This window comes from Montipora capricornis, chromosome 5 (genome assembly GCF_036669925.1).
Source record: "Montipora capricornis isolate CH-2021 chromosome 5, ASM3666992v2, whole genome shotgun sequence".
Classification (NCBI taxonomy): Eukaryota; Metazoa; Cnidaria; class Anthozoa; order Scleractinia; family Acroporidae; genus Montipora; species Montipora capricornis.
The window spans coordinates 30,641,093-30,651,092 of NC_090887.1; the positions used below are offsets into that span (position 1 = coordinate 30,641,093).

Genomic DNA, 10,000 nt, shown 5'->3' on the forward strand with positions numbered 1-10,000 from the left:
TTTTCAAAGTTTTTGATCTTTTATTGCTTAGTTTTCTCCACAAAAATACTTCAGAAGATCTTAAAAAGTTTTAAAAGTGCTCAAGCGAGGTATGGAAGGTAAAGATTTCTTTTATTTCAAAAATGTTTTGCTATTTTGTTCACGATCGGTGGTTTGATAGCCTCTCGATTAACACTTTCCTCGTTAACTTTATGATCTCTGTACTTATATAATAAACAAATTACTTCATGATTGGCTCGTTTGTACGATTTTTATTACTCACTTGTTGTGAAGGATCGTTAAACTCACTCGTTCGTTTCGCTCACTCGTTCGTTTACGCGATCCTTCACAACTCGTGAATAAAAATCGTACGCACACACCTACCATCAAGTAATCTATATATCCACGATGGCAATAAGGTTAGGCTTTTCAACTGAGTTATTTTTTCATATAATTATCTTCCTATGCTTTTTATCAGGATTCTCATACAAATCCTCATATTTTTGTCGGCCATGCTCACACTGAGCTTGTGGCGCCTGTGCAGAAACTTGTGGTCTATTGCTGTCTGCTAATCATTACCGCTGACTGCAACAACACACTGTTGGAAGCGATTAAAATGGCAGGAGATAATTTCAAATAAATTTATTTGAGAACATTGACGACATCTATTGACCGTGGCTCCAGTTACATGTTATCATGTTTGCTCGATGACCACGCGCCAAGGAAACGTAGAACAGCATATCGTGAGCACGTACCATTTATGACACCTGAGCTACTCGAGGCAATTAGGAAACGCAAAAATTAAAGCGCTATTACAAGAAGTCTAAGTGCCGGCTAGATTGGGACAGATACAAGCGTAAGGCTGTATATAACTATTTTCGCACCATTGCCGCAAATGCCAAAGGCCTAAGAAATTTTGGCAAATGGTCAAGCCTTTCATGCACTCAAAGAAAAACATGAGGGGACGCAGCGGAACTTTACTGTAAGTATCGTATTATGCAGAGAATTTTTCTTGTGGTTAGTGAAGGCGTCATAATCTGTGATACTCTGTGACATTCATCTGTCGTGTCTGTGGCGTCTGGAAAAAGTTTTTGATGATCTGCTGTTTTAGTTTCGTATTTCACCTTAAAGCAATGGTTTTCTGTTTCACAAAGGACAAACGTTCCTTATTATACCTCGTGGTCTGACCAGAAGTCCAGAACGCAACGTTATGGCGCCGAGGAAGGGCTTTACTCCCTTCACTCGTGTCATCAACCCGGAGTTACTTTTTCCGGAAAAAAAATGGTATGTGCTAAGCAGGAGCATTTGTGCTATGAGCCCGAACCAGTTTTTAAAAGAAGCGTGGTAGTTACTGGTTTTCCAGAAGAGTTTGTTCAAGTGGAAATGGACTCATTGCAGCTTGCGGATGGTAGTCTGTATGACGGAAAAGCTTCTTCTGAACGCGAAACTGTAGCGTCATCGTTCGGATTGCTAGCAGTAATACTACGGCAAAATTTAGACAAAAGTACCCTTAGGGAGGATGGAACACTCAGTCAGTTAAAAAAGCTTGTCAACGCTATTGATTTTAGCCCTATTTCGAGCGAATGCGCTCGGGAAGCTACATGTAGTGATAGCGATCGTCCTCGAGCTGCGCGCCGTTTGGCGATGCCTTCTACACCAGTGCAAGATGCCAGCAACGAGATAACTTCTGCAAATCCCGTTCAGGTGCAAAGGAGTAATCAGAGGACACCGTCATCCAGCGGCCTTGCAAAACCCGTCAAAAGCTCACCAAATCTAAAAGAAATTAATTATTTTGCGAAAACACTGACATCAATACACCAGAAAAGGCCATGATGGTAGAGAAACGAGGAAAAGTCGTCATCGGCGATATCAATGAAGTGTGTAATAGGCACAGAGAATCGCTGTCAACAGTGCTTTCATTTTTGTGTGCGTTTGGAGACGAAGAAGCCAAAGCTGTGTTGAATGATCTGGTGGAGCAGGTTACTGTTAAAAAGGGAGTTAAGAGAGCTGTGGAGGATTTGGTTGGGGAAGAAACGTATTCAAAGTACGTTGCGAGTTTGAGAGTTCCGGACTGGGTGTTGTTGTATTTTAAAACTAAAGGAAGGATATCCGGAAACACGTGGCAATCTGTCCGGAACATTACAAGGCTTGGAAGAACAGGGGTAAGAGTGACATGTTTGTATTTTGTTTTTCGCGGCTTTTTCTTGTGTTCGTAAGTCGATTATCTGAAGTAACTGTTCCGCCGTCGCCGACTGATTATCGATTTTTTTGTATCCACGCTCGGCCTGGCCTGACGAACGAAAAGCATTGTTTCAATAACATCGGCCAAAACCAGGTTTGTCACCAGGTCTCAATGAAATCATCATTCTCGCGGGTTTATGTTATCAAATGCTTTCCAAACCTTGGTTTCGGGCTGTTATTATCGAATGCTTTTCACAAAAACAGTGCGCTTGGGAATCAAGACATTGGAAATAGGTGAATCTGATTTTTTCGTATTATTGCTTTGAACAGTGACATATACATGTAGCTTGAGATTTAATTTACATTAATTGTCATTATTGTCCACTTTCGACCGCAAAGAAAAACGTTGCATATCAGTTACATTTATTTTTATCTTTAGATATTCACGTAGGTCAACACTACTAAGGGCAAGGGGTGGGAGGCCACACAATCTCCACTGGGGTGAAACATTTGAAAACCATTTAACCTTATATATTTGCTCTAACGAGTTAATCTTGTGAGGACATTTCTTTTTTGACAGATAAATTATGATTGGTGGATCTTTAAAGATACATGTATTTTGCTGATTGGTGCTTTTTTCTGTGTTATAATTATGCTATTTCTGCACCAAAGCTGGTTTGATTTTTGGCACCGATGGCTCATATCTTGCAGCAAAAGGCAAAATGTCTTTGTGAGGTTTATTTTCTTGTTTCAGCTCTTTCATACCCTGTCCATGCCTCAGACAAGTCAAATCGAATTAAATTCCTGTGAAGTACGGTACATGTCTGAATCAGCTGTTTCTCCCGTATGGCTCAGCTGGCATCAGCCAGGAATAACGGCTATTGACCGGCGTAGATTCAGATGCTGTTCCTCATACCAGCCAAATCAAATGCAGAAATTATTACAAATTTGCAATTTTCCTCGGTTCATAGTGTGTTTCTGTAAAGGACGTTTGGCTGAATTAAGTTTGGTGTCTGAAACGGTTGGTCAAATTTGATTTCGATTTGGCTCATGTGAAATATGGCGTCTGAACTGTACCTAGTAAGCAGTAGCCAACCACAACCTTAAAAATGTTATAATTAGTTATTAACTTAAGCTAACTTTTTTTTTCAGAAATCCTCTGACACCCCTGTTCTTCTCAATACCAACCAAATAAAGGCCATCAAAAGAATGGTTTTTGGTGTCTGCAGGCAGTATCTTGGTGTTAAGAGAGTGGCCCATCCGTTGAAAGGATTTAGTGTTGAAATGGCTCCAGTTCTTGAACTGATCATCAGGGAACAAATGCTACATAGGATGGCTTCACCCACATTGCAGCTCATGCTCAAAATTGATGGTAGACCTTTCTGGGGTAATGATCAAGAATTTATTGAGTTTAATTTGTTAAATTACAACTAAATGTGTATTAATGTACACATATTTACATTAATTTCAATTCTTGGTCATAGTGTTAAGGAACATTTTATCGCTTTTTAGGAGTTAAGTCGCAAAAATATTAAAACCTTCCCAACTGGGTTCGAAATTCATTTAATTAAAACAAGAATTTTAGTAGGGAAATGTTTCTAATTGGCTAAATAACAGGAGGCTATCTTGGCATCAGTACGCAGTTTTGTTGCCCTGTTATTTAACATTATGTTGGAATTGGCCAAACAGAAAGCTCTCTTCAGAGCTCTCTCTTGGAAAGCTCCCTCATGCAGTCAGTATGTGCAATTTTGTGTCTCTGGAAATGTACCTTTTTGCAGTTTATACATGTACGTTCAATATGCTAAACTTCAGTGGCATTTGCGAAGTGTCAATTTTGACTTCAGTATAATACTGGGGGAAGGATTCACACATTCTCCCTCAATCAATGAGATCTCATATCAAAAAAATCCCTGGAGTTTAATTAAAAGTTCCCGGTTGCAAATTTCTTCAGACATCAACAGGTTTTTGATAAAGTGATGTGTTAACACTGATAACCTAAACTGTGGTTTTTCTATCAATATTTAAATGCAACTTATACACAGGAGGACTCCTTTAATTTACACCCCCTATGTTAGACCAGAAATTTCTTTTCAAAATGCAAATTAAAAGAAAAACTCTTGTCCCAATTTTTCTTTAACAGGTAAAGATCAAGTGTTAATTGGGATTGTTCCGCGTGTGTGTCCGGTAAATACCTCCCAGAGTTCAAAGTCAGTATATCCATTTTGGCAATAGCCAACTGTAAAGAGAACAGGTACATGTACATGCCAATTTCATATTTACAGCTGTGTATTTAAAGTGGGTTTTAATTTTGTCCACTCTTTCCAGGTCTAATTGGTATTTTGGAAGTGTTGGTTTTTGTAGAAGGAGAAAAACTGGAGTACCCTGAGAAAAACCTTCGGAACAAGGACAAGAACCAACAATAAACTCAACAGAAATATGGACCAAATTGGTGGGAGGCAAAATTAGTGCTTTTACCACTGTGCCATTTCTGCTCCCCTTAACCCATTGACTCCCAGGGGCTCCTCATTGAGGAGTAAAATCGTCTGGTGTTAGACAGAGTAAAAATTAATCAGGCTGGCTTGGGAGTCAAAGGATTAATTTACTTATTAACTCCCACACTGCAGCCCCCTTCCCCCATTTATCAATGTTGTTAGCAATACAAAAAATGGCTGAAAACTTAAACAGTCAACATTGAAAGGCTGAGAGGGAGGGGGGAAGTGGGAAAGGTTGGAATTGTAGATGCAGTGGGTATTGGAAGCTATCAAGAAAAGCTATTTTTAATGGGATTGTCTCGCCAATTTTGCAAACTGTTTAATTAGCATTTCAAAAGTATGTGGTCTATGAATAATCCTTTTCTCAGTCGCTGATATCATACATGTACTGATTGATTTATATGTTTGCTTTTTAGGGAAAATCTCAAGGTTCTTTTAAATGATGTTAATGGTCAAAAGAAATTTTTAAAGGAAACTGGCATTTTTGTGGATGGAAAGCATCATAATGTTGAATTTGTTGGTATGTTCGTGACCAGTCATTCAGTAGTGATTGAACAAGTCAGAATATACAAAAATGTATTTGATTGTTTGCCAGTTGCTACTGATTATTAAATGATATCTCTCAGCCATATTTTACTGTTACTAGTACTGCCTGCTAAATTCGAAAGTTCGATTTAAATAACATTTTGTCTGGCGATAAAATAAATATAATTCTTATAACTTGTTTTCTTGGTCCATACTGTCATACTGTAAGTTACGCAGCTCCCTCCACCACCCCCCCTTTTTTATGTTGGTTTATTGCCCATGTGCTACACGCCCCTAGGCTGTAAATCAATAAGAAAAACCTTGGTCTGTAACTTACAGTACAGACCTCAAACTTGGTTTGTAAGAGGTTCTTTTATGTCATATTGATCACATGGTCCCCACTGTTACAGTGCCCCTTTTAGTTAATATTTTCATATGTATGCGCTCTTCATTGTTGTTGTGGCCTACTGTATATTCAAGCTCACCAACTTCTGCTGAAATCAAGTTTAACCCTACATCAACATAAATTTATTACTGGTTTTACAGTATTTTCATACCTTTACATTTCAGTTACTTTAGACTACAAGACATTGCTTCTGCTTGTGGTGAAGAAAGATGACAGCGAATTTTATCTCGGGGGGGGTAAGGAAATGATGTGGAATTTTGCTTTATCTGCACTGCCATAAGGGTATAAAAGTGCTTGCTTGTTGCCACAAGTTTAAGAAATGTGTTGATTAGCTCACATCTCTTAATGTATGCTCGTTAGTCTGTTTATTCATGTAGTAGACAAATTTAGGCAAACATGCCTTAACCACATCTTAGTCAACCTGTGACATGTAATCAAATCTCCCAGCAGGCTCATGTATAACCTACATGTAAGTGGCATTTTTTCACAAGGTTTGCAATACCATACTTCATCTTCTATTTTGATAAACAAGTCGTTGCATGCATACGGTTGATAATCTGTCACCAGTGTGACAGTGTTCTCGACTATAGGATTAAGAGTTGAGTTTTCTTCTTAGGGCTGCTCCTGCCATGATGTCACAGGCACCATACGAGACCTGTGTGGATTGTCTTCGCAGTAAAGCAAGCATTGGAAGGTATATGCAAACATATTGATAGCACATGTATATTTCAGTCATGTTTTTGACAATTAACTGCTCTTTTCTCACACTTCTTTTTACACACTTCTTGTGTAAAAAGTTGCTTTGAATTCATACAAGTTAAGCTTAATATGTAGTTTAAAAGGTTTGTGTTGTGGTAGTGTAGTAGTTAGCATATAATGTCACAAACTTGTAATAATTATTAATTAATCTCTTGGATTCTAAAATGCTTCTTCCCTGCTGTAGTATTGATTCAGTTTGGTAACTACAAAGCTTGTGTATATTGTTTCAATATCTCCCTGGTGATTGCCTTAGAATATCTAAAGATGGAAAAACCCAACAACTTGCTGAGGGGAGCTTAATTACATAACAGAAATCAGAGTGTGTGGTTCTACTGCTTTACCTGTTGCATAACCTGAGGCTTTAAAATTTCCTCACTGCCAGGTTTTTTCCTTTTTTGTTTAGATCGACTGGTATAAGGGATGACCTTTGTAGTGTTGTTACCAAATTAGGTAATACACGGTACGAAAGTAGTGTCCCGGATGTTAGAGCACGAGGCCGGAGAGTTGAAGTTAGTTTCCCCGGTGAAAATCTTCAAAGGATCTTTAAGGATCTTCAAAGATCGTCATAAAGATCTTCAAGGATCCTAATAAAGATCTTAGAAAAGATCCTCAAAATTCCTTGCAAAGATCCTCAAGGATCTCGGCCAAGATCCTTAAAGATCCTCAAGGATCTTGCCAAGATCCTTGAGGATCCTCAAGAATCTTGCCAAAGATCCTTGAGGATCTTTAAGGATCTTCAAGGATTTTAAAAGATCTTTTGAGGATCTTGTTAAGATCTTTGTGGATCTTTCCTGAATGTTACCAAGGAATTTAAAAAAAATCCTCAAGGATCTTTATTGTTTTAAAAGATCCTTTGAGGATCTTGTTAAGATCTTTGTAGATCTTTATGAATCTTACCAAAGATCTGTAAGGATCTTCAATAATCTTACCAAAGATCTTCAAAGATCCTAATCTATCCTTGAGGATCTTGTCAAGATCTTTGTGATTATTTTGGGTATATTCAGTATTCTGACCAATGATCTTCAAGGATGTTTGTGGCTCCATTAAAGAACCAAGATTACTGCCAGGTAAGTGCCAGGATGTCATATGGAAAATCTGAAACATGCTAATTTAAAGTGAATTTGGAAATGGCCAATTCCTATTAACTACCGTGAACAACAACAACAACAACAACAATATGGCACAAACATCATTTAAACTTTCTTTATTTGCATAGATGTGTTTATCATTGTCAAAATCATAAAAAAAATGGAGATTAAGGATACAATAATGTAGGGCTGGAAACAAAAACCTAGTAAGTGACAATTTTTGGTCAATTTTTAGTTTTGCACAAAACTAGCCTAAATAGACTTTTTTCTCTTGTACATTTTGTTTTCCCAATACAAATCATGTGATAATACTCAGGAGGATTAGTCCTTGTTTTGCTCATTAAAAAGAGTGCATGCAAGCATGAATATGTCTGCCTCATCATCAATCCAATTTTGATCGGGGTTTATCCCCGTAAACGGGGCTGGCTGGATTTACATACAAAAGAAAAAAGAAAGGACCAATTAACCTCCTGAGTATTATGACATAATCTGTATTGGGAAAACAAAATGTACAAGCAAAAACGGTCTATTTTGCAAGTTGACTGGAAATGAACTTACATTGCCCTGGTTTTTCGAGAAATAAACTATGCAAAAATACTATTGGCTTCGCATTTGAAAGCAACGGAATCAGCAAGGCAACACCTACCTTTCATTGTTTGATTAAAATTTAATAGCACAAGCTTTATGCAACTGTATGCGTCGGTAGCTCATCCGAATGATGCCCACAGCGAAGTACACAGCAGCTTGGTGGTTTGAGCCACCGATCAGACTTACATTGTATTATTTTTCTTTTGTTTGCACAGAGATGTTTCTCTCGTTTTTCTTTTCTTGATTTTCTCTGCGATTTTATCGATCTTTGTTAAATTTAAGTTACATGAGACATACACAAAAAATTAAATAAATAACTCTGATCAGTGGCTCAAACCACCGACCTGTCGTGTACTTTGCTGTGCATATCATTCAGTTGAGCTATCGACACACAGTTATATTAGTTTATAAATGCCATTAAATTTTAATGGAACAATGAAAGGTAAGTGCCGCTTCTCTGATTCCATTGTTTTCAAACATGAAGCCAATGATATTTTTGCATAGCTTATTTCTTGAAAATAAAGCTCAAATTGCATAAAAAATTACCAGAGCAATGTTCTTAAGTTCATTTCCAGTCAACCTGCAAAATTTGGGCTAGTTTTGAGCACTAAAAGTTGGCCAAACATTGTCACTTACTAGGTTTTTGCTTCCAGTCCTTCTATTACAGCAGTTGCAACCCCACACTAATTATTATTTTTTTCCCTCCATTGTGAACAAGTCATGTAAGTCATATATTTAATACTACAGTGACAATATTTGCTTGATAAAGGTACGGTAAAAACCTGAATAAATTATACAGTGTAAGAACCAAGCTTTTCCAAGCTACAGTCTGTAGGCTAAGGCTAGGCTACATACTGTACTCAGGTTCTTAGAATAAAATAATGAGGTTTTGTCATTGGTGGGTATGGCCTATTTTGGGCCATTTCTGAAGTTTGAACAAATCTTTGCATGATAAACAGAACAAAACTAAAGCAACATTAAAACAATGGTACTATGTTGCTGCTGGGAAAACATGGTACTGGTAGAGCTTGTTATATTAAATTTGTGTAATCAGTGTTTGACTAAATTTCTAAAAATAAGAATCCATTTCAAAATTGTAGGCTAAAATAGGACTGTCTTAGCCAAAAACGTTCTTACTTGTAAAAGTTCTTATATGTGGGTTCCTGTTTTATTTCTGTACACCGTCATTGCCATCACTGTAGTTGTTGCATAATAATACCTAACATAAGCTTAGCCTACAGGATTAGAGTAACTACAACATTTTTTTCGCCTTGTACCTAAGCTTGGTTTCCTCTGGACAATGCGATTTAAAGATACATTATAACATAGTATTATATTGTCTTTTTCCAACCTCTTCAGAAATTCAAGGCAGTGACAACTTGACTACAATGCTATAAAAAGTGCTCATTGCAGTGGTTTAATGGTGACTTGAGTACAACAGCAATGGAGTCTAAAACAAAAGAAGCATAATTATATAATGTTTTTAAATCTGGGTTCTCATTGCTTACATAACAGAATATCGTGGACTTTGGTCACCAATTACAGACCACTTATCATGAAATTTCATGCACCATATCCCAGAAGAAATCTCTGCACCCAATGGAAGTGTCAACATTTGGCTGTTTATGTAGGAACACTCAGATCAGACTCAATGTAACTAAATCAAGCGTTCTTTTGCGTTTTAAACCGGGATAATTAAATTCGATGTGAATGTCCATTTCGTTGGCTTCGCTTTTGTCGGTTATTTTTCTGAAGGATTATGAAAACCTTCCACTACAAGCTTTGTTACTTGTAAACAGAAAGACACTTCACAAAACGTTACAACGCCCGCACTTTGTATTAAGCTTATAAATTATAGAACATTACTAGCACTTTGATTTATAGGACAAACGCCCATGGAATTAGCATCAAAATTGTTTTATCCAACGCTTACCTCTTTAGGTGAGTTATTATCAGCAATTCCTTCCAGTGGACAGGCATTT

At 37.4% G+C, this 10,000-nt stretch overlaps 1 long non-coding RNA gene and 1 pseudogene across 1 annotated transcript in view; one reads left to right on the forward strand and one right to left on the reverse strand.

The window, feature by feature from the left end:
* LOC138050048 (uncharacterized) overlaps positions 1-10,000 on the forward strand; it is a 19,487-nt pseudogene that overhangs the window by 35 nt on the left and 9,452 nt on the right.
* Positions 7,521-10,000, reverse strand: part of LOC138050049 (uncharacterized) — a 2,544-nt gene continuing 64 nt past the window's right edge. Inside the window, exons 1-2 of the long non-coding RNA XR_011132545.1 lie at positions 9,952-10,000; positions 7,521-9,468 (exon numbers count right to left, since the gene is read on the reverse strand). The exon at positions 9,952-10,000 is cut by the window's right edge and continues 64 nt beyond it. This is a non-coding gene — a long non-coding RNA (uncharacterized lncRNA). The remainder of the gene's footprint in view (positions 9,469-9,951) is intronic.